Below are 20,368 nucleotides of genomic sequence, written 5' to 3' on the forward strand. Positions count from 1 at the left end.
GTATGAAATAGAAGAACTAGGTTGGGAGCAGGAGTGGGGCTGAGTAGAAAGTATGAAATAGAAACACTAGATTGGGAGTAGGAGTGGGGCTGAGTAGAAAGTATGAAATAGAAGCACTAGATTGGGATCAGGAGTGGGGCAGAGAAGAAAGTATGAAATAGAAGCACTATATTGGGATCAGGAGTGGGGCTGAGTAGAAAATATGAAATAGAAACACTAGATTGGGATCAGGAGTGGGGCTGAGTAGAAAGTATGAAATAGAAACACTAGATTGGAAGCAGGAGTGGGGCTGAGTAGAAAGTGTGAAATAGAAACACTAGATTGGGATCAGGAGTGGGGCTGAGTTGAAAGTATGAAATAGAATCACTAGATTGGGAGTAGGAGTGGGGCTGAGTAGAAAGTATGAAATAGAAACACTAGATTGGGAGTAGTAGTGGGGCTGAGTAGAAAGTATGAAATAGAAGCACTAGATTGGGAGTAGGAGTGGGGCTGAGTAGAAGGTATGAAATAGAAGCACTAGATTGGGATCAGGAGTGGTGCTGAGTAGAAAGTATGAAATAGAAACACTAGATTGGGAGTAGGAGTGGGGCTGAGTAGAAAGTATGAAATAGAAGCACTAGATTGGGAGTAGGAGTGGTGCTGAGAAGAAAGTATGAAATAGAAGCACTAGATTGGGAGCTGGAGTGGGGCTGAGTAGAAATTATGAAATAGAAGCACTAGATTGGGAGCAGGAGTGGTGCTGAGAAGAAAGTATGAAATAGAAGCACTAGATTGGGAGTAGGAGTGGGGCTGAGTAGAAATTATGAAATAGAAGCACTAGATTGGGATCAGGAGTGGTGCTGAGTAGAAAGTATAAAATAGAAGCACTAGATTGGGAGCAGGAGTAGGGCTGAGTAGAAAGTATGAAATCGAAGCACTAGATTGGGATCAGGAGTGGGGCTGAGAAGAAAGTATGAAATAGAAGCACTAGATTGGGATCAGGAGTGGGGCTGAGTAGAAAGTATGAAATAGAAGCACTAGATTGGGATCAGGAGTGGGGCTGAGTAGAAGGTATGAAATAGAAGCACTAGATTGGGAGCAGGAGTGGTGCTGAGTAGAAAGAATGAAATAGAAGCACTAGATTGGGAGCAGGCATGGGGCTGAGTAGAAAGTATGAAATAGAAGAACTAGATTGGGAGCAGGAGTGGGGCTGAGTAGAAAGTATGAAATAGAAACATTAGATTGGGAGTAGGAGTGGGGCTGTGTAGAAAGTATGAAATAGAAGCACTAGATTGGGATCAGGAGTGGGGCTGAGAAGAAAGTATGAAATAGAAGCACTAGATTGGGATCAGGAGTGGGGCTGAGAAGAAAGTATGAAATAGAAGCACTAGATTGGGATCAGGAGTGGGGCTGAGTAGAAGGTATGAAATAGAAGCACTAGATTGGGAGCAGGAGTGGTGCTGAGTAGAAAGTATGAAATAGAAGCACTAGATTGGGAGCAGGCATGGGGCTGAGTAGAAAGTATGAAATAGAAGAACTAGATTGGGAGCAGGAGTGGGGCTGAGTAGAAAGTATGAAATAGAAACACTAGATTGGGAGTAGGAGTGGGGCTGAGTAGAAAGTATGAAATAGAAGCACTAGATTGGGATCTGGAGTGGGGCTGAGAAGAAAGTATGAAATAGAAGCACTAGATTGGGATCAGGAGTGGGGCTGAGTAGAAAGTATGAAATAGAAGCACTAGATTGGGATCAGGAGTGGGGCTGAGTAGAAAGTATGAAATAGAAGCACTAGATTGGGAGTAGGAGTGGGGCTGAGTAGAAGATATGAAATAGAAGCACTAGATTGGGATCAGGAGTGGGGCTGAGAAGAAAGTATGAAATCGAAGCACTAGATTGGGAGCAGGAGTGGGGCTGAGAAGAAAGTATGAAATAGAAGCACTAGATTGGGAGCAGGAGTGGGGCTGAGTAGAAAGTATGAAATAGAAGCACTAGATTGGGATCAGGAGTGGGGCTGAGTAGAAGGTATGAAATAGAAGCACTAGATTGGGAGCAGGAGTGGTGCTGAGAAGAAAGTATGAAATAGAAGCACTAGATTGGGAGCAGGCATGGGGCTGAGTAGAAAGTATGAAATAGAAACACTAGATTGGGAGCAGGAGTGGGGCTGAGTAGAAGGTATGAAATAGAAGCACTAGATTGGGAGTAGTAGTGGGGCTGAGTAGAAAGTATGAAATAGAAGCACTAGATTGGGAGCAGGAGTGGGGCTGAGTAGAAAGTATGAAATAGAAACACTACATTGGGATCAGGAGTGGGGCTGAGTAGAAAGTATGAAATAGAAGCACTAGATTGGGATCAGGAGTGAGGCTGAGTAGAAAGTATGAAATAAAAGCACTAGATTGGGAGTAGGAGTGGGGCTGAGAAGAAGGTATGAAATAGAAGCACTAGATTGGGATCAGGAGTGGTGCTGAGTAGAAAGTATGAAATAGAAACACTAGATTGGGAGCAGAAGTGGGGCTGAGTAGAAAGTATGAAATAGAAGCACTAGATTGGGAGCAGGAGTGGGGCTGAGTAGAAATTATGAAATAGAAGCACTAGATTGGGAGCTGGAGTGGTGCTGAGAAGAAAGTATGAAATAGAAGCACTAGATTGGGAGCAGGAGAGGGGCCTGTGTAGAAATTATGAAATCGAAGCACTAGATTGGGAGCAGGAGTGGTGCTGAGAAGAAAGTATGAAATAGAAGCACTAGATTGGGATCAGGAGTGGGGCTGAGTAGAAAGTATGAAATAGAAGCACTAGATTGGGATCAGGAGTGGGGCTGAGTAGAAGGTATGAAATAGAAGCACTAGATTGGGAGCAGGAGTGGTGCTGAGTAGAAAGTATGAAATAGAAGCACTAGATTGGGAGCAGGCATGGGGCTGAGTAGAAAGTATGAAATAGAAGATCTAGATTGGGAGCAGGAGTGGGGCTGAGTAGAAAGTATGAAATAGAAACACTAGATTGGGAGTAGGAGTGGGGCTGAGTAGAAAGTATGAAATAGAAGCACTAGATTGGGATCAGGAGTGGGGCTGAGAAGAAAGTATGAAATAGAAGCACTAGATTGGGATCAGGAGTGGGGCTGAGTAGAAAGTATGAAATAGAAGCACTAGATTGGGATCAGGAGTGGAGCTGAGTAGAAAGTATGAAATAGAAGCACTAGATTGGGAGTAGGAGTGGGGCTGAGTAGAAGATATGAAATAGAAGCACTAGATTGGGATCAGGAGTGGGGCTGAGAAGAAAGTATGAAATAGAAACACTACATTGGGATCAGGAGTGGGGCTGAGTAGAAAGTATGAAATAGAAGCACTAGATTGGGATCAGGAGTGAGGCTGAGTAGAAAGTATGAAATCGAAGCACTAGATTGGGAGCAGGAGTGGGGCTGAGAAGAAAGTATGAAATAGAAGCACTAGATTGGGAGCAGGAGTGGTGCTGAGTAGAAAGTATGAAATAGAAGCACTAGATTGGGAGCAGGCATGGGGCTGAGTAGAAAGTATGAAATAGAAGAACTAGGTTGGGAGCAGGAGTGGGGCTGAGTAGAAAGTATGAAATAGAAACACTAGATTGGGAGTAGGAGTGGGGCTGAGTAGAAAGTATGAAATAGAAGCACTAGATTGGGATCAGGAGTGGGGCAGAGAAGAAAGTATGAAATAGAAGCACTATATTGGGATCAGGAGTGGGGCTGAGTAGAAAATATGAAATAGAAACACTAGATTGGGATCAGGAGTGGGGCTGAGTAGAAAGTATGAAATAGAAAAACTAGATTGGAAGCAGGAGTGGGGCTGAGTAGAAAGTGTGAAATAGAAACACTAGATTGGGATCAGGAGTGGGGCTGAGTAGAAAGTATGAAATAGAAACACTAGATTGGGAGTAGTAGTGGGGCTGAGTTGAAAGTATGAAATAGAAGCACTAGATTGGGAGTAGGAATGGGGCTGAGTAGAAGGTATGAAATAGAAGCACTAGATTGGGATCAGGAGTGGTGCTGAGTAGAAAGTATGAAATAGAAACACTAGATTGGGAGTAGGAGTGGGGCTGAGTAGAAAGTATGAAATAGAAGCACTAGATTGGGAGTAGGAGTGGTGCTGCGAAGAAAGTATGAAATAGAAGCACTAGATTGGGAGCAGGAGTGGGTCTGAGTAGAAATTATGAAATAGAAGCACTAGATTGGGAGCAGGAGTGGTGCTGAGAAGAAAGTATGAAATAGAAGCACTAGATTGGGAGTAGGAGTGGGGCTGAGTAGAAATTATGAAATAGAAGCACTAGATTGGGATCAGGAGTGGTGCTGAGTAGAAAGTATAAAATAGAAGCACTAGATTGGGAGCAGGAGTAGGGCTGAGTAGAAAGTATGAAATCGAAGCTCTAGATTGGGAATAGGAGTGGGGCTGAGTAGAAAGTATGAAATAGAAGCACTAGATTGGGATCTGGAGTGGGGCTGAGAAGAAAGTATGAAATAGAAGCACTAGATTGGGATCAGGAGTGGGGCTGAGTAGAAAGTATGAAATAGAAGCACTAGATTGGGATCAGGAGTGGGGCTGAGTAGAAAGTATGAAATAGAAGCACTAGATTGGGAGTAGGAGTGGGGCTGAGTAGAAGATATGAAATAGAAGCACTAGATTGGGATCAGGAGTGGGGCTGAGAAGAAAGTATGAAATCGAAGCACTAGATTGGGAGCAGGAGTGGGGCTGAGAAGAAAGTATGAAATAGAAGCACTAGATTGGGAGCAGGAGTGGGGCTGAGTAGAAAGTATGAAATAGAAGCACTAGATTGGGATCAGGAGTGGGGCTGAGTAGAAGGTATGAAATAGAAGCACTAGATTGGGAGCAGGAGTGGTGCTGAGTAGAAAGTATGAAATAGAAGCACTAGATTGGGAGCAGGCATGGGGCTGAGTAGAAAGTATGAAATAGAAACACTAGATTGGGAGCAGGAGTGGGGCTGAGTAGAAGGTATGAAATAGAAGCACTAGATTGGGAGTAGTAGTGGGGCTGAGTAGAAAGTATGAAATAGAAGCACTAGATTGGGAGCAGGAGTGGGGCTGAGTAGAAAGTATGAAATAGAAACACTACATTGGGATCAGGAGTGGGGCTGAGTAGAAAGTATGAAATAGAAGCACTAGATTGGGATCAGGAGTGAGGCTGAGTAGAAAGTGTGAAGTAGAAGCACTAGATTGGGAGTAGGAGTGGGGCTGAGAAGAAGGTATGAAATAGAAGCACTAGATTGGGATCAGGAGTGGTGCTGAGTAGAAAGAATGAAATAGAAGCACTAGATTGGGAGCAGGCATGGGGCTGAGTAGAAAGTATGAAATAGAAGCACTAGATTGGGAGCAGGAGTGGGGCTGAGTAGAAAGTATGAAATAGAAACACTAGATTGGGAGTAGGAGTGGGGCTGTGTAGAAAGTATGAAATAGAAGCACTAGATTGGGATCAGGAGTGGGGCTGAGAAGAAAGTATGAAATAGAAGCACTAGATTGGGATCAGGAGTGGGGCTGAGTAGAAAGTATGAAATAGAAGCACTAGATTGGGATCAGGAGTGGGGCTGAGTAGAAGGTATGAAATAGAAGCACTAGATTGGGAGCAGGAGTGGGGCTGAGTAGAAGGTATGAAATAGAAGCACTAGATTGGGAGCAGGAGTGGTGCTGAGTAGAAAGTATGAAATAGAAACACTACATTGGGATCAGGAGTGGGGCTGAGTAGAAAGTATGAAATAGAAGCACTAGATTGGGATCAGGAGTGAGGCTGAGTAGAAAGTATGAAATAGAAGCACTAGATTGGGAGTAGGAGTGGGGCTGAGAAGAAGGTATGAAATAGAAGCACAAGATTGGGATCAGGAGTGGTGCTGAGTAGAAAGTATGAAATAGAAACACTAGATTGGGAGCAGGAGTGGGGCTGAGTAGAAAGTATGAAATAGAAGCACTAGATTGGGAGCAGGAGTGGGGCTGAGAAGAAATTATGAAATAGAAGCACTAGATTGGGAGCAGGAGAGCGGCTGTGTAGAAATTATGAAATCGAAGCACTAGATTGGGAGCAGGAGTGGTGATGAGAAGAAAGTATGAAATAGAAGCACTAGATTGGGATCAGGAGTGGGGCTGAGTAGAAAGTATGAAATAGAAGGACTAGATTGGGATCAGGAGTGGGGCTGAGTAGAAGGTATGAAATAGAAGCACTAGATTGGGAGCTGGAGTGGTGCTGAGAAGAAAGTATGAAATAGAAGCACTAGATTGGGAGCAGGAGAGGGGCTGTGTAGAAATTATGAAATCGAAGCACTAGATTGGGAGCAGGAGTGGTGATGAGAAGAAAGTATGAAATAGAAGCACTAGATTGGGATCAGGAGTGGGGCTGAGTAGAAAGTATGAAATAGAAGGACTAGATTGGGATCAGGAGTGGGGCTGAGTAGAAGGTATGAAATAGAAGCACTAGATTGGGAGCAGGAGAGGTGCTGAGTAGAAAGTATGAAATAGAAGCACTAGATTGGGAGCAGGCATGGGGCTGAGTAGAAAGTATGAAATAGAAGATCTAGATTGGGAGCAGGAGTGGGGCTGAGTAGAAAGTATGAAATAGAAACACTAGATTGGGAGTAGGAGTGGGGCTGAGTAGAAAGTATGAAATAGAAGCACTAGATTGGGATCATGAGTGGGGCTGAGAAGAAAGTATGAAATAGAAGCACTAGATTGGGATCAGGAGTGGGGCTGAGTAGAAAGTATGAAATAGAAGCACTAGATTGGGATCAGGAGTGGGGCTGAGTAGAAAGTATGAAATAGAAGCACTAGATTGGGAGTAGGAGTGGGGCTGAGTAGAAGATATGAAATAGAAGCACTAGATTGGGATCAGGAGTGGGGCTGAGAAGAAAGTATGAAATAGAAACACTACATTGGGATCAGGAGTGGGGCTGAGTAGAAAGTATGAAATAGAAGCACTAGATTGGGATCAGGAGTGAGGCTGAGTAGAAAGTATGAAATTGAAGCACTAGATTGGGAGCAGGAGTGGGGCTGAGTAGAAAGTATGAAATAGAAGCACTAGATTGGGAGCAGGAGTGGTGCTGAGTAGAAAGTATGAAATAGAAGCACTAGATTGGGAGCAGGCATGGGGCTGAGTAGAAAGTATGAAATAGAAGAACTAGGTTGGGAGCAGGAGTGGGGCTGAGTAGAAAGTATGAAATAGAAACACTAGATTGGGAGTAGGAGTGGGGCTGAGTAGAAAGTATGAAATAGAAGCACTAGATTGGGATCAGGAGTGGGGCAGAGAAGAAAGTATGAAATAGAAGCACTATATTGGGATCAGGAGTGGGGCTGAGTAGAAAATATGAAATAGAAACACTAGATTGGGATCAGGAGTGGGGCTGAGTAGAAAGTATGAAATAGAAACACTAGATTGGAAGCAGGAGTGGGGCTGAGTAGAAAGTGTGAAATAGAAACACTAGATTGGGATCAGGAGTGGGGCTGAGTTGAAAGTATGAAATAGAATCACTAGATTGGGAGTAGGAGTGGGGCTGAGTAGAAAGTATGAAATAGAAACACTAGATTGGGAGTAGTAGTGGGGCTGAGTAGAAAGTATGAAATAGAAGCACTAGATTGGGAGTAGGAGTGGGGCTGAGTAGAAGGTATGAAATAGAAGCACTAGATTGGGATCAGGAGTGGTGCTGAGTAGAAAGTATGAAATAGAAACACTAGATTGGGAGTAGGAGTGGGGCTGAGTAGAAAGTATGAAATAGAAGCACTAGATTGGGAGTAGGAGTGGTGCTGAGAAGAAAGTATGAAATAGAAGCACTAGATTGGGAGCTGGAGTGGGGCTGAGTAGAAATTATGAAATAGAAGCACTAGATTGGGAGCAGGAGTGGTGCTGAGAAGAAAGTATGAAATAGAAGCACTAGATTGGGAGTAGGAGTGGGGCTGAGTAGAAATTATGAAATAGAAGCACTAGATTGGGATCAGGAGTGGTGCTGAGTAGAAAGTATAAAATAGAAGCACTAGATTGGGAGCAGGAGTAGGGCTGAGTAGAAAGTATGAAATCGAAGCACTAGATTGGGATCAGGAGTGGGGCTGAGAAGAAAGTATGAAATAGAAGCACTAGATTGGGATCAGGAGTGGGGCTGAGTAGAAAGTATGAAATAGAAGCACTAGATTGGGATCAGGAGTGGGGCTGAGTAGAAGGTATGAAATAGAAGCACTAGATTGGGAGCAGGAGTGGTGCTGAGTAGAAAGAATGAAATAGAAGCACTAGATTGGGAGCAGGCATGGGGCTGAGTAGAAAGTATGAAATAGAAGAACTAGATTGGGAGCAGGAGTGGGGCTGAGTAGAAAGTATGAAATAGAAACACTAGATTGGGAGTAGGAGTGGGGCTGTGTAGAAAGTATGAAATAGAAGCACTAGATTGGGATCAGGAGTGGGGCTGAGAAGAAAGTATGAAATAGAAGCACTAGATTGGGATCAGGAGTGGGGCTGAGAAGAAAGTATGAAATAGAAGCACTAGATTGGGATCAGGAGTGGGGCTGAGTAGAAGGTATGAAATAGAAGCACTAGATTGGGAGCAGGAGTGGTGCTGAGTAGAAAGTATGAAATAGAAGCACTAGATTGGGAGCAGGCATGGGGCTGAGTAGAAAGTATGAAATAGAAGAACTAGATTGGGAGCAGGAGTGGGGCTGAGTAGAAAGTATGAAATAGAAACACTAGATTGGGAGTAGGAGTGGGGCTGAGTAGAAAGTATGAAATAGAAGCACTAGATTGGGATCTGGAGTGGGGCTGAGAAGAAAGTATGAAATAGAAGCACTAGATTGGGATCAGGAGTGGGGCTGAGTAGAAAGTATGAAATAGAAGCACTAGATTGGGATCAGGAGTGGGGCTGAGTAGAAAGTATGAAATAGAAGCACTAGATTGGGAGTAGGAGTGGGGCTGAGTAGAAGATATGAAATAGAAGCACTAGATTGGGATCAGGAGTGGGGCTGAGAAGAAAGTATGAAATCGAAGCACTAGATTGGGAGCAGGAGTGGGGCTGAGAAGAAAGTATGAAATAGAAGCACTAGATTGGGAGCAGGAGTGGGGCTGAGTAGAAAGTATGAAATAGAAGCACTAGATTGGGATCAGGAGTGGGGCTGAGTAGAAGGTATGAAATAGAAGCACTAGATTGGGAGCAGGAGTGGTGCTGAGAAGAAAGTATGAAATAGAAGCACTAGATTGGGAGCAGGCATGGGGCTGAGTAGAAAGTATGAAATAGAAACACTAGATTGGGAGCAGGAGTGGGGCTGAGTAGAAGGTATGAAATAGAAGCACTAGATTGGGAGTAGTAGTGGGGCTGAGTAGAAAGTATGAAATAGAAGCACTAGATTGGGAGCAGGAGTGGGGCTGAGTAGAAAGTATGAAATAGAAACACTACATTGGGATCAGGAGTGGGGCTGAGTAGAAAGTATGAAATAGAAGCACTAGATTGGGATCAGGAGTGAGGCTGAGTAGAAAGTATGAAATAGAAGCACTAGATTGGGAGTAGGAGTGGGGCTGAGAAGAAGGTATGAAATAGAAGCACTAGATTGGGATCAGGAGTGGTGCTGAGTAGAAAGTATGAAATAGAAACACTAGATTGGGAGCAGAAGTGGGGCTGAGTAGAAAGTATGAAATAGAAGCACTAGATTGGGAGCAGGAGTGGGGCTGAGTAGAAATTATGAAATAGAAGCACTAGATTGGGAGCTGGAGTGGTGCTGAGAAGAAAGTATGAAATAGAAGCACTAGATTGGGAGCAGGAGAGGGGCCTGTGTAGAAATTATGAAATCGAAGCACTAGATTGGGAGCAGGAGTGGTGCTGAGAAGAAAGTATGAAATAGAAGCACTAGATTGGGATCAGGAGTGGGGCTGAGTAGAAAGTATGAAATAGAAGCACTAGATTGGGATCAGGAGTGGGGCTGAGTAGAAGGTATGAAATAGAAGCACTAGATTGGGAGCAGGAGTGGTGCTGAGTAGAAAGTATGAAATAGAAGCACTAGATTGGGAGCAGGCATGGGGCTGAGTAGAAAGTATGAAATAGAAGATCTAGATTGGGAGCAGGAGTGGGGCTGAGTAGAAAGTATGAAATAGAAACACTAGATTGGGAGTAGGAGTGGGGCTGAGTAGAAAGTATGAAATAGAAGCACTAGATTGGGATCAGGAGTGGGGCTGAGAAGAAAGTATGAAATAGAAGCACTAGATTGGGATCAGGAGTGGGGCTGAGTAGAAAGTATGAAATAGAAGCACTAGATTGGGATCAGGAGTGGAGCTGAGTAGAAAGTATGAAATAGAAGCACTAGATTGGGAGTAGGAGTGGGGCTGAGTAGAAGATATGAAATAGAAGCACTAGATTGGGATCAGGAGTGGGGCTGAGAAGAAAGTATGAAATAGAAACACTACATTGGGATCAGGAGTGGGGCTGAGTAGAAAGTATGAAATAGAAGCACTAGATTGGGATCAGGAGTGAGGCTGAGTAGAAAGTATGAAATCGAAGCACTAGATTGGGAGCAGGAGTGGGGCTGAGAAGAAAGTATGAAATAGAAGCACTAGATTGGGAGCAGGAGTGGTGCTGAGTAGAAAGTATGAAATAGAAGCACTAGATTGGGAGCAGGCATGGGGCTGAGTAGAAAGTATGAAATAGAAGAACTAGGTTGGGAGCAGGAGTGGGGCTGAGTAGAAAGTATGAAATAGAAACACTAGATTGGGAGTAGGAGTGGGGCTGAGTAGAAAGTATGAAATAGAAGCACTAGATTGGGATCAGGAGTGGGGCAGAGAAGAAAGTATGAAATAGAAGCACTATATTGGGATCAGGAGTGGGGCTGAGTAGAAAATATGAAATAGAAACACTAGATTGGGATCAGGAGTGGGGCTGAGTAGAAAGTATGAAATAGAAAAACTAGATTGGAAGCAGGAGTGGGGCTGAGTAGAAAGTGTGAAATAGAAACACTAGATTGGGATCAGGAGTGGGGCTGAGTAGAAAGTATGAAATAGAAACACTAGATTGGGAGTAGTAGTGGGGCTGAGTTGAAAGTATGAAATAGAAGCACTAGATTGGGAGTAGGAATGGGGCTGAGTAGAAGGTATGAAATAGAAGCACTAGATTGGGATCAGGAGTGGTGCTGAGTAGAAAGTATGAAATAGAAACACTAGATTGGGAGTAGGAGTGGGGCTGAGTAGAAAGTATGAAATAGAAGCACTAGATTGGGAGTAGGAGTGGTGCTGCGAAGAAAGTATGAAATAGAAGCACTAGATTGGGAGCAGGAGTGGGTCTGAGTAGAAATTATGAAATAGAAGCACTAGATTGGGAGCAGGAGTGGTGCTGAGAAGAAAGTATGAAATAGAAGCACTAGATTGGGAGTAGGAGTGGGGCTGAGTAGAAATTATGAAATAGAAGCACTAGATTGGGATCAGGAGTGGTGCTGAGTAGAAAGTATAAAATAGAAGCACTAGATTGGGAGCAGGAGTAGGGCTGAGTAGAAAGTATGAAATCGAAGCTCTAGATTGGGAATAGGAGTGGGGCTGAGTAGAAAGTATGAAATAGAAGCACTAGATTGGGATCTGGAGTGGGGCTGAGAAGAAAGTATGAAATAGAAGCACTAGATTGGGATCAGGAGTGGGGCTGAGTAGAAAGTATGAAATAGAAGCACTAGATTGGGATCAGGAGTGGGGCTGAGTAGAAAGTATGAAATAGAAGCACTAGATTGGGAGTAGGAGTGGGGCTGAGTAGAAGATATGAAATAGAAGCACTAGATTGGGATCAGGAGTGGGGCTGAGAAGAAAGTATGAAATCGAAGCACTAGATTGGGAGCAGGAGTGGGGCTGAGAAGAAAGTATGAAATAGAAGCACTAGATTGGGAGCAGGAGTGGGGCTGAGTAGAAAGTATGAAATAGAAGCACTAGATTGGGATCAGGAGTGGGGCTGAGTAGAAGGTATGAAATAGAAGCACTAGATTGGGAGCAGGAGTGGTGCTGAGTAGAAAGTATGAAATAGAAGCACTAGATTGGGAGCAGGCATGGGGCTGAGTAGAAAGTATGAAATAGAAACACTAGATTGGGAGCAGGAGTGGGGCTGAGTAGAAGGTATGAAATAGAAGCACTAGATTGGGAGTAGTAGTGGGGCTGAGTAGAAAGTATGAAATAGAAGCACTAGATTGGGAGCAGGAGTGGGGCTGAGTAGAAAGTATGAAATAGAAACACTACATTGGGATCAGGAGTGGGGCTGAGTAGAAAGTATGAAATAGAAGCACTAGATTGGGATCAGGAGTGAGGCTGAGTAGAAAGTGTGAAGTAGAAGCACTAGATTGGGAGTAGGAGTGGGGCTGAGAAGAAGGTATGAAATAGAAGCACTAGATTGGGATCAGGAGTGGTGCTGAGTAGAAAGAATGAAATAGAAGCACTAGATTGGGAGCAGGCATGGGGCTGAGTAGAAAGTATGAAATAGAAGCACTAGATTGGGAGCAGGAGTGGGGCTGAGTAGAAAGTATGAAATAGAAACACTAGATTGGGAGTAGGAGTGGGGCTGTGTAGAAAGTATGAAATAGAAGCACTAGATTGGGATCAGGAGTGGGGCTGAGAAGAAAGTATGAAATAGAAGCACTAGATTGGGATCAGGAGTGGGGCTGAGTAGAAAGTATGAAATAGAAGCACTAGATTGGGATCAGGAGTGGGGCTGAGTAGAAGGTATGAAATAGAAGCACTAGATTGGGAGCAGGAGTGGGGCTGAGTAGAAGGTATGAAATAGAAGCACTAGATTGGGAGCAGGAGTGGTGCTGAGTAGAAAGTATGAAATAGAAGCACTAGATTGGGAGCAGGCATGGGGCTGAGTAGAAAGTATGAAATAGAAGAACTAGATTGGGAGCAGGAGTGGTGCTGAGTAGAAAGAATGAAATAGAAGCACTAGATTGGGAGCAGGCATGGGGCTGAGTAGAAAGTATGAAATAGAAGAACTAGATTGGGAGCAGGAGTGGGGCTGAGTAGAAAGTATGAAATAGAAACACTAGATTGGGAGTAGGAGTGGGGCTGAGTTGAAAGTATGAAATAGAAGCACTAGATTGGGATCAGGAGAGGGGCAGAGAAGAAAGTATGAAATAGAAGCACTATATTGGGATCAGGAGTGGGGCTGAGTAGAAAATATGAAATAGAAACACTAGATTGGGATCAGGAGTGGGGCTGAGTAGAAAGTATGAAATAGAAACACTAGATTGGAAGCAGGAGTGGGGCTGAGTAGAAAGTGTGAAATAGAAACACTAGATTGGGATCAGGAGTGGGGCTGAGTTGAAAGTATGAAATAGAATCACTAGATTGGGAGTAGGAGTGGGGCTGAGTAGAAAGTATGAAATAGAAACACTAGATTGGGAGTAGTAGTGGGGCTGAGTAGAAAGTATGAAATAGAAGCACTAGATTGGGAGTAGGAGTGGGGCTGAGTAGAAGGTATGAAATAGAAGCACTAGATTGGGATCAGGAGTGGTGCTGAGTAGAAAGTATGAAATAGAAACACTAGATTGGGAGTAGGAGTGGGGCTGAGTAGAAAGTATGAAATAGTAGCACTAGATTGGGAGTAGGAGTGGTGCTGAGAAGAAAGTATGAAATAGAAGCACTAGATTGGGAGCAGGAGTGGGGCTGAGTAGAAATTATGAAATAGAAGCACTAGATTGGGAGCAGGAGTGGTGCTGAGAAGAAAGTATGAAATAGAAGCACTAGATTGGGAGTAGGAGTGGGGCTGAGTAGAAATTATGAAATAGAAGCACTAGATTGGGATCAGGAGTGGTGCTGAGTAGAAAGTATAAAATAGAAGCACTAGATTGGGAGCAGGAGTAGGGCTGAGTAGAAAGTATGAAATCGAAGCACTAGAATGGGAGCAGGAGTGGTGCTGAGAAGAAAGTATGAAATAGAAGCACTAGATTGGGATCATGAGTGGGGCTGAGTAGAAAGTATGAAATAGAAGCACTAGATTGGGATCAGGAGTGGGGCTGAGTAGAAGGTATGAAATAGAAGCACTAGATTGGGAGCAGGAGTGGTGCTGAGTAGAAAGTATGAAATAGAAGCACTAGATTGGGAGCAGGCATGGGGCTGAGTAGAAAGTATGAAATAGAAGAACTAGATTGGGAGCAGGAGTGGGGCTGAGTAGAAAGTATGAAATAGAAACACTAGATTGGGAGTAGGAGTGGGGCTGAGTAGAAAGTATGAAATAGAAGCACTAGATTGGGATCAGGAGTGGGGCTGAGAAGAAAGTATGAAATAGAAGCACTAGATTGGGATCAGGAGTGGGGCTGAGTAGAAAGTATGAAATAGAAGCACTAGATTGGGATCAGGAGTGGGGCTGAGTAGAAGGTATGAAATAGAAGCACTAGATTGGGAGCAGGAGTGGTGCTGAGTAGAAAGTATGAAATAGAACACTAAATTGGGAGCAGGCATGGGGCTGAGTAGAAAGTATGAAATAGTAGAACTAGATTGGGAGCAGGAGTGGGGCTGAGTAGAAAGTATGAAATAGAAACACTAGATTGGGAGTAGGAGTGGGGCTGAGTAGAAAGTATGAAATAGAAGCACTAGATTGGGATCTGGAGTGGGGCTGAGAAGAAAGTATGAAATAGAAGCACTAGATTGGGATCAGGAGTGGGGCTGAGTAGAAAGTATGAAATAGAAGCACTAGATTGGGATCAGGAGTGGGGCTGAGTAGAAAGTATGAAATAGAAGCACTAGATTGGGAGTAGGAGTGGGGCTGAGTAGAAGATATGAAATAGAAGCACTAGATTGGGATCAGGAGTGGGGCTGAGAAGAAAGTATGAAATCGAAGCACTAGATTGGGAGCAGGAGTGGGGCTGAGTAGAAAGTATGAAATAGAAGCACTAGATTGGGAGCAGGAGTGGGGCTGATTAGAAAGTATGAAATAGAAGCACTAGATTGGGATCAGGAGTGGTGCTGAGTAGAAAGTACGAAATAGAAGCACTAGATTGGGAGCAGGCATGGGGCTGAGTAGAAAGTATGAAATAGAAACACTAGATTGGGAGCAGGAGTGGGGCTGAGTAGAAGGTATGAAATAGAAGCACTAGATTGGGAGTAGTAGTGGGGCTGAGTAGAAAGTATGAAATAGAAGCACTAGATTGGGAGCAGGAGTGGGGCTGAGTAGAAAGTATGAAATAGAAACACTACATTGGGAGTAGGAGTGGGGCTGAGAAGAAGGTATGAAATAGAAGCACAAGATTGGGATCAGGAGTGGTGCTGAGTAGAAAGTATGAAATAGAAACACTAGATTGGGAGCAGGAGTGGGGCTGAGTAGAAAGTATGAAATAGAAGCACTAGATTGGGAGCAGGAGTGGGGCTGAGAAGAAATTATGAAATAGAAGCACTAGATTGGGATCTGGAGTGGTGCTGAGAAGAAAGTATGAAATAGAAGCACTAGATTGGGAGCAGGAGAGGGGCTGTGTAGAAATTATGAAATCGAAGCACTAGATTGGGAGCAGGAGTGGTGATGAGAAGAAAGTATGAAATAGAAGCACTAGATTGGGATCAGGAGTGGGGCTGAGTAGAAAGTATGAAATAGAAGGACTAGATTGGGATCAGGAGTGGGGCTGAGTAGAAGGTATGAAATAGAAGCACTAGATTGGGAGCAGGAGAGGTGCTGAGTAGAAAGTATGAAATAGAAGCACTAGATTGGGAGCAGGCATGGGGCTGAGTAGAAAGTATGAAATAGAAGATCTAGATTGGGAGCAGGAGTGGGGCTGAGTAGAAAGTATGAAATAGAAACACTAGATTGGGAGTAGGAGTGGGGCTGAGTAGAAAGTATGAAATAGAAGCACTAGATTGGGATCATGAGTGGGGCTGAGAAGAAAGTATGAAATAGAAGCACTAGATTGGGATCAGGAGTGGGGCTGAGTAGAAAGTATGAAATAGAAGCACTAGATTGGGATCAGGAGTGGGGCTGAGTAGAAAGTATGAAATAGAAGCACTAGATTGGGAGTAGGAGTGGGGCTGAGTAGAAGATATGAAATAGAAGCACTAGATTGGGATCAGGAGTGGGGCTGAGAAGAAAGTATGAAATAGAAACACTACATTGGGATCAGGAGTGGGGCTGAGTAGAAAGTATGAAATAGAAGCACTAGATTGGGATCAGGAGTGAGGCTGAGTAGAAAGTATGAAATTGAAGCACTAGATTGGGAGCAGGAGTGGGGCTGAGAAGAAAGTATGAAATAGAAGCACTAGATTGGGAGCAGGAGTGGTGCTGAGTAGAAAGTATGAAATAGAAGCACTAGATTGGGAGCAGGCATGGGGCTGAGTAGAAAGTATGAAATAGAAGAACTAGGTTGGGAGCAGGAGTGGGGCTGAGTAGAAAGTATGAAATAGAAACACTAGATTGAGAGTAGGAGTGGGGCTGAGTAGAAAGTATGAAATAGAAGCACTAGATTGGGATCAGGAGTGGGGCAGAGAAGAAAGTATGAAATAGAAGCACTATATTGGGATCAGGAGTGGGGCTGAGTAGAAAATATGAAATAGAAACACTAGATTGAGATCAGTAGTGGGGCTGAGTAGAAAGTATGAAATAGAAACACTAGATTGGAAGCAGGAGTGGGGCTGAGTAGAAAGTGTGAAATAGAAACACTAGATTGGGATCAGGAGTGGGGCTGAGTTGAAAGTATGAAATAGAATCACTAGATTGGGAGTAGGAGTGGGGCTGAGTAGAAAGTATGAAATAGAAACACTAGATTGGGAGTAGTAGTGGGGCTGAGTAGAAAGTATGAAATAGAAGCACTAGATTGGGAGTAGGAGTGGGGCTGAGTAGAAGATATGAAATAGAAGCACTAGATTGGGATCAGGAGTGGGGCTGAGAAGAAAGTATGAAATAGAAACACTACATTGGGATCAGGAGTGGGGCTGAGTAGAAAGTATGAAATAGAAGCACTAGATTGGGATCAGGAGTGAGGCTGAGTAGAAAGTATGAAATTGAAGCACTAGATTGGGAGCAGGAGTGGGGCTGAGTAGAAAGTATTAAATAGAAGCACTAGATTGGGAGCAGGAGTGGTGCTGAGTAGAAAGTATGAAATAGAAGCACTAGATTGGGAGCAGGCATGGGGCTGAGTAGAAAGTATGAAATAGATGAACTAGGTTGGGAGCAGGAGTGGGGCTGAGTAGAAAGTATGAAATAGAAACACTAGATTGGGAGTAGGAGTGGGGCTGAGTAGAAAGTATGAAATAGAAGCACTAGATTGGGATCAGGAGTGGGGCAGAGAAGAAAGTATGAAATAGAAGCACTATATTGGGATCAGGAGTGGGGCTGAGTAGAAAATATGAAAAAGAAACACTAGATTGGGATCAGGAGTGGGGCTGAGTAGAAAGTATGAAATAGAAACACTAGATTGGAAGCAGGAGTGGGGCTGAGTAGAAAGTGTGAAATAGAAACACTAGATTGGGATCAGGAGTGGGGCTGAGTTGAAAGTATGAAATAGAATCACTAGATTGGGAGTAGGAGTGGGGCTGAGTAGAAAGTATGAAATAGAAACACTAGATTGGGAGTAGTAGTGGGGCTGAGTAGAAAGTATGAAATAGAAGCACTAGATTGGGACTAGGAGTGGGGCTGAGTAGAAGGTATGAAATAGAAGCACTAGATTGGGATCAGGAGTGGTGCTGAGAAGAAAGTATGAAATAGAAACACTAGATTGGGAGTAGGAGTGGGGCTGAGTAGAAAGTATGAAATAGAAGCACTAGATTGGGAGTAGGAGTGGTGCTGAGAAGAAAGTATGAAATAGAAGCACTAGATTGGGAGCTGGAGTGGGGCTGAGTAGAAATTATGAAATAGAAGCACTAGATTGGGAGCAGGAGTGGTGCTGAGAAGAAAGTATGAAATAGAAGCACTAGATTGGGAGTAGGAGTGGGGCTGAGTAGAAATTATGAAATAGAAGCACTAGATTGGGATCAGGAGTGGTGCTGAGTAGAAAGTATAAAATAGAAGCACTAGATTGGGAGCAGGAGTAGGGCTGAGTAGAAAGTATGAAATCGAAGCACTAGATTGGGATCAGGAGTGGGGCTGAGAAGAAAGTATGAAATAGAAGCACTAGATTGGGATCAGGAGTGGGGCTGAGTAGAAAGTATGAAATAGAAGCACTAGATTGGGATCAGGAGTGGGGCTGAGTAGAAGGTATGAAATAGAAGCACTAGATTGGGAGCAGGAGTGGTGCTGAGTAGAAAGAATGAAATAGAAGCACTAGATTGGGAGCAGGCATGGGGCTGAGTAGAAAGTATGAAATAGAAGAACTAGATTGGGAGCAGGAGTGGGGCTGAGTAGAAAGTATGAAATAGAAACACTAGATTGGGAGTAGGAGTGGGGCTGTGTAGAAAGTATGAAATAGAAGCACTAGATTGGAATCAGGAGTGGGGCTGAGAAGAAAGTATGAAATAGAAGCACTAGATTGGGATCAGGAGTGGGGCTGAGTAGAAAGTATGAAATAGAAGCACTAGATTGGGATCAGGAGTGGGGCTGAGTAGAAGGTATGAAATAGAAGCACTAGATTGGGAGCAGGAGTGGTGCTGAGTAGAAAGTATGAAATAGAAGCACTAGATTGGGAGCAGGCATGGGGCTGAGTAGAAAGTATGAAATAGAAGAACTAGATTGGGAGCAGGAGTGGGGCTGAGTAGAAAGTATGAAATAGAAACACTAGATTGGGAGTAGGAGTGGGGCTGAGTAGAAAGTATGAAATAGAAGCACTAGATTGGGATCTGGAGTGGGGCTGAGAAGAAAGTATGAAATAGAAGCACTAGATTGGGATCAGGAGTGGGGCTGAGTAGAAAGTATGAAATAGAAGCACTAGATTGGGATCAGGAGTGGGGCTGAGTAGAAAGTATGAAATAGAAGCACTAGATTGGGAGTAGGAGTGGGGCTGAGTAGAAGATATGAAATAGAAGCACTAGATTGGGATCAGGAGTGGGGCTGAGAAGAAAGTATGAAATCGAAGCACTAGATTGGGAGCAGGAGTGGGGCTGAGAAGAAAGTATGAAATAGAAGCACTAGATTGGGAGCAGGAGTGGGGCTGAGTAGAAAGTATGAAATAGAAGCACTAGATTGGGATCAGGAGTGGGGCTGAGTAGAAGGTATGAAATAGAAGCACTAGATTGGGAGCAGGAGTGGTGCTGAGAAGAAAGTATGAAATAGAAGCACTAGATTGGGAGCAGGCATGGGGCTGAGTAGAAAGTATGAAATAGAAACACTAGATTGGGAGCAGGAGTGGGGCAGAGTAGAAGGTATGAAATAGAAGCACTAGATTGGGAGTAGTAGTGGGGCTGAGTAGAAAGTATGAAATAGAAGCACTAGATTGGGAGCAGGAGTGGGGCAGAGTAGAAAGTATGAAATAGAAACACTACATTGGGATCAGGAGTGGGGCTGAGTAGAAAGTATGAAATAGAAGCACTAGATTGGGATCAGGAGTGAGGCTGAGTAGAAAGTATGAAATAGAAGCACTAGATTTGGAGTAGGAGTGGGGCTGAGAAGAAGGTATGAAATAGAAGCACTAGATTGGGATCAGGAGTGGTGCTGAGTAGAAAGTATGAAATAGAAACACTAGATTGGGAGCAGGAGTGGGGCTGAGTAGAAAGTATGAAATAGAAGCACTAGATTGGGAGCAGGAGTGGGGCTGAGTAGAAATTATGAAATAGAAGCACTAGATTGGGAGCTGGAGTGGTGCTGAGAAGAAAGTATGAAATAGAAGCACTAGATTGGGAGCAGGAGAGGGGCCTGTGTAGAAATTATGAAATCGAAGCACTAGATTGGGAGCAGGAGTGGTGCTGAGAAGAAAGTATGAAATAGAAGCACTAGATTGGGATCAGGAGTGGGGCTGAGTAGAAAGTATGAAATAGAAGCACTAGATTGGGATCAGGAGTGGGGCTGAGTAGAAGGTATGAAATAGAAGCACTAGATTGGGAGCAGGAGTGGTGCTGAGTAGAAAGTATGAAATAGAAGCACTAGATTGGGAGCAGGCATGGGGCTGAGTAGAAAGTATGAAATAGAAGATCTAGATTGGGAGCAGGAGTGGGGCTGAGTAGAAAGTATGAAATAGAAACACTAGATTGGGAGTAGGAGTGGGGCTGAGTAGAAAGTATGAAATAGAAGCACTAGATTGGGATCAGGAGTGGGGCTGAGAAGAAAGTATGAAATAGAAGCACTAGATTGGGATCAGGAGTGGGGCTGAGTAGAAAGTATGAAATAGAAGCACTAGATTGGGATCAGGAGTGGGGCTGAGTAGAAAGTATGAAATAGAAGCACTAGATTGGGAGTAGGAGTGGGGCTGAGTAGAAGATATGAAATAGAAGCACTAGATTGGGATCAGGAGTGGGGCTGAGAAGAAAGTATGAAATAGAAACACTACATTGGGATCAGGAGTGGGGCTGAGTAGAAAGTATGAAATAGAAGCA

The sequence above is a fragment of the Taudactylus pleione genome, unplaced genomic scaffold (genome assembly GCF_031769625.1).
Source record: "Taudactylus pleione unplaced genomic scaffold, aTauple2 ptg000015l, whole genome shotgun sequence".
In the NCBI taxonomy this organism is placed as follows: Eukaryota; Metazoa; Chordata; class Amphibia; order Anura; family Myobatrachidae; genus Taudactylus; species Taudactylus pleione.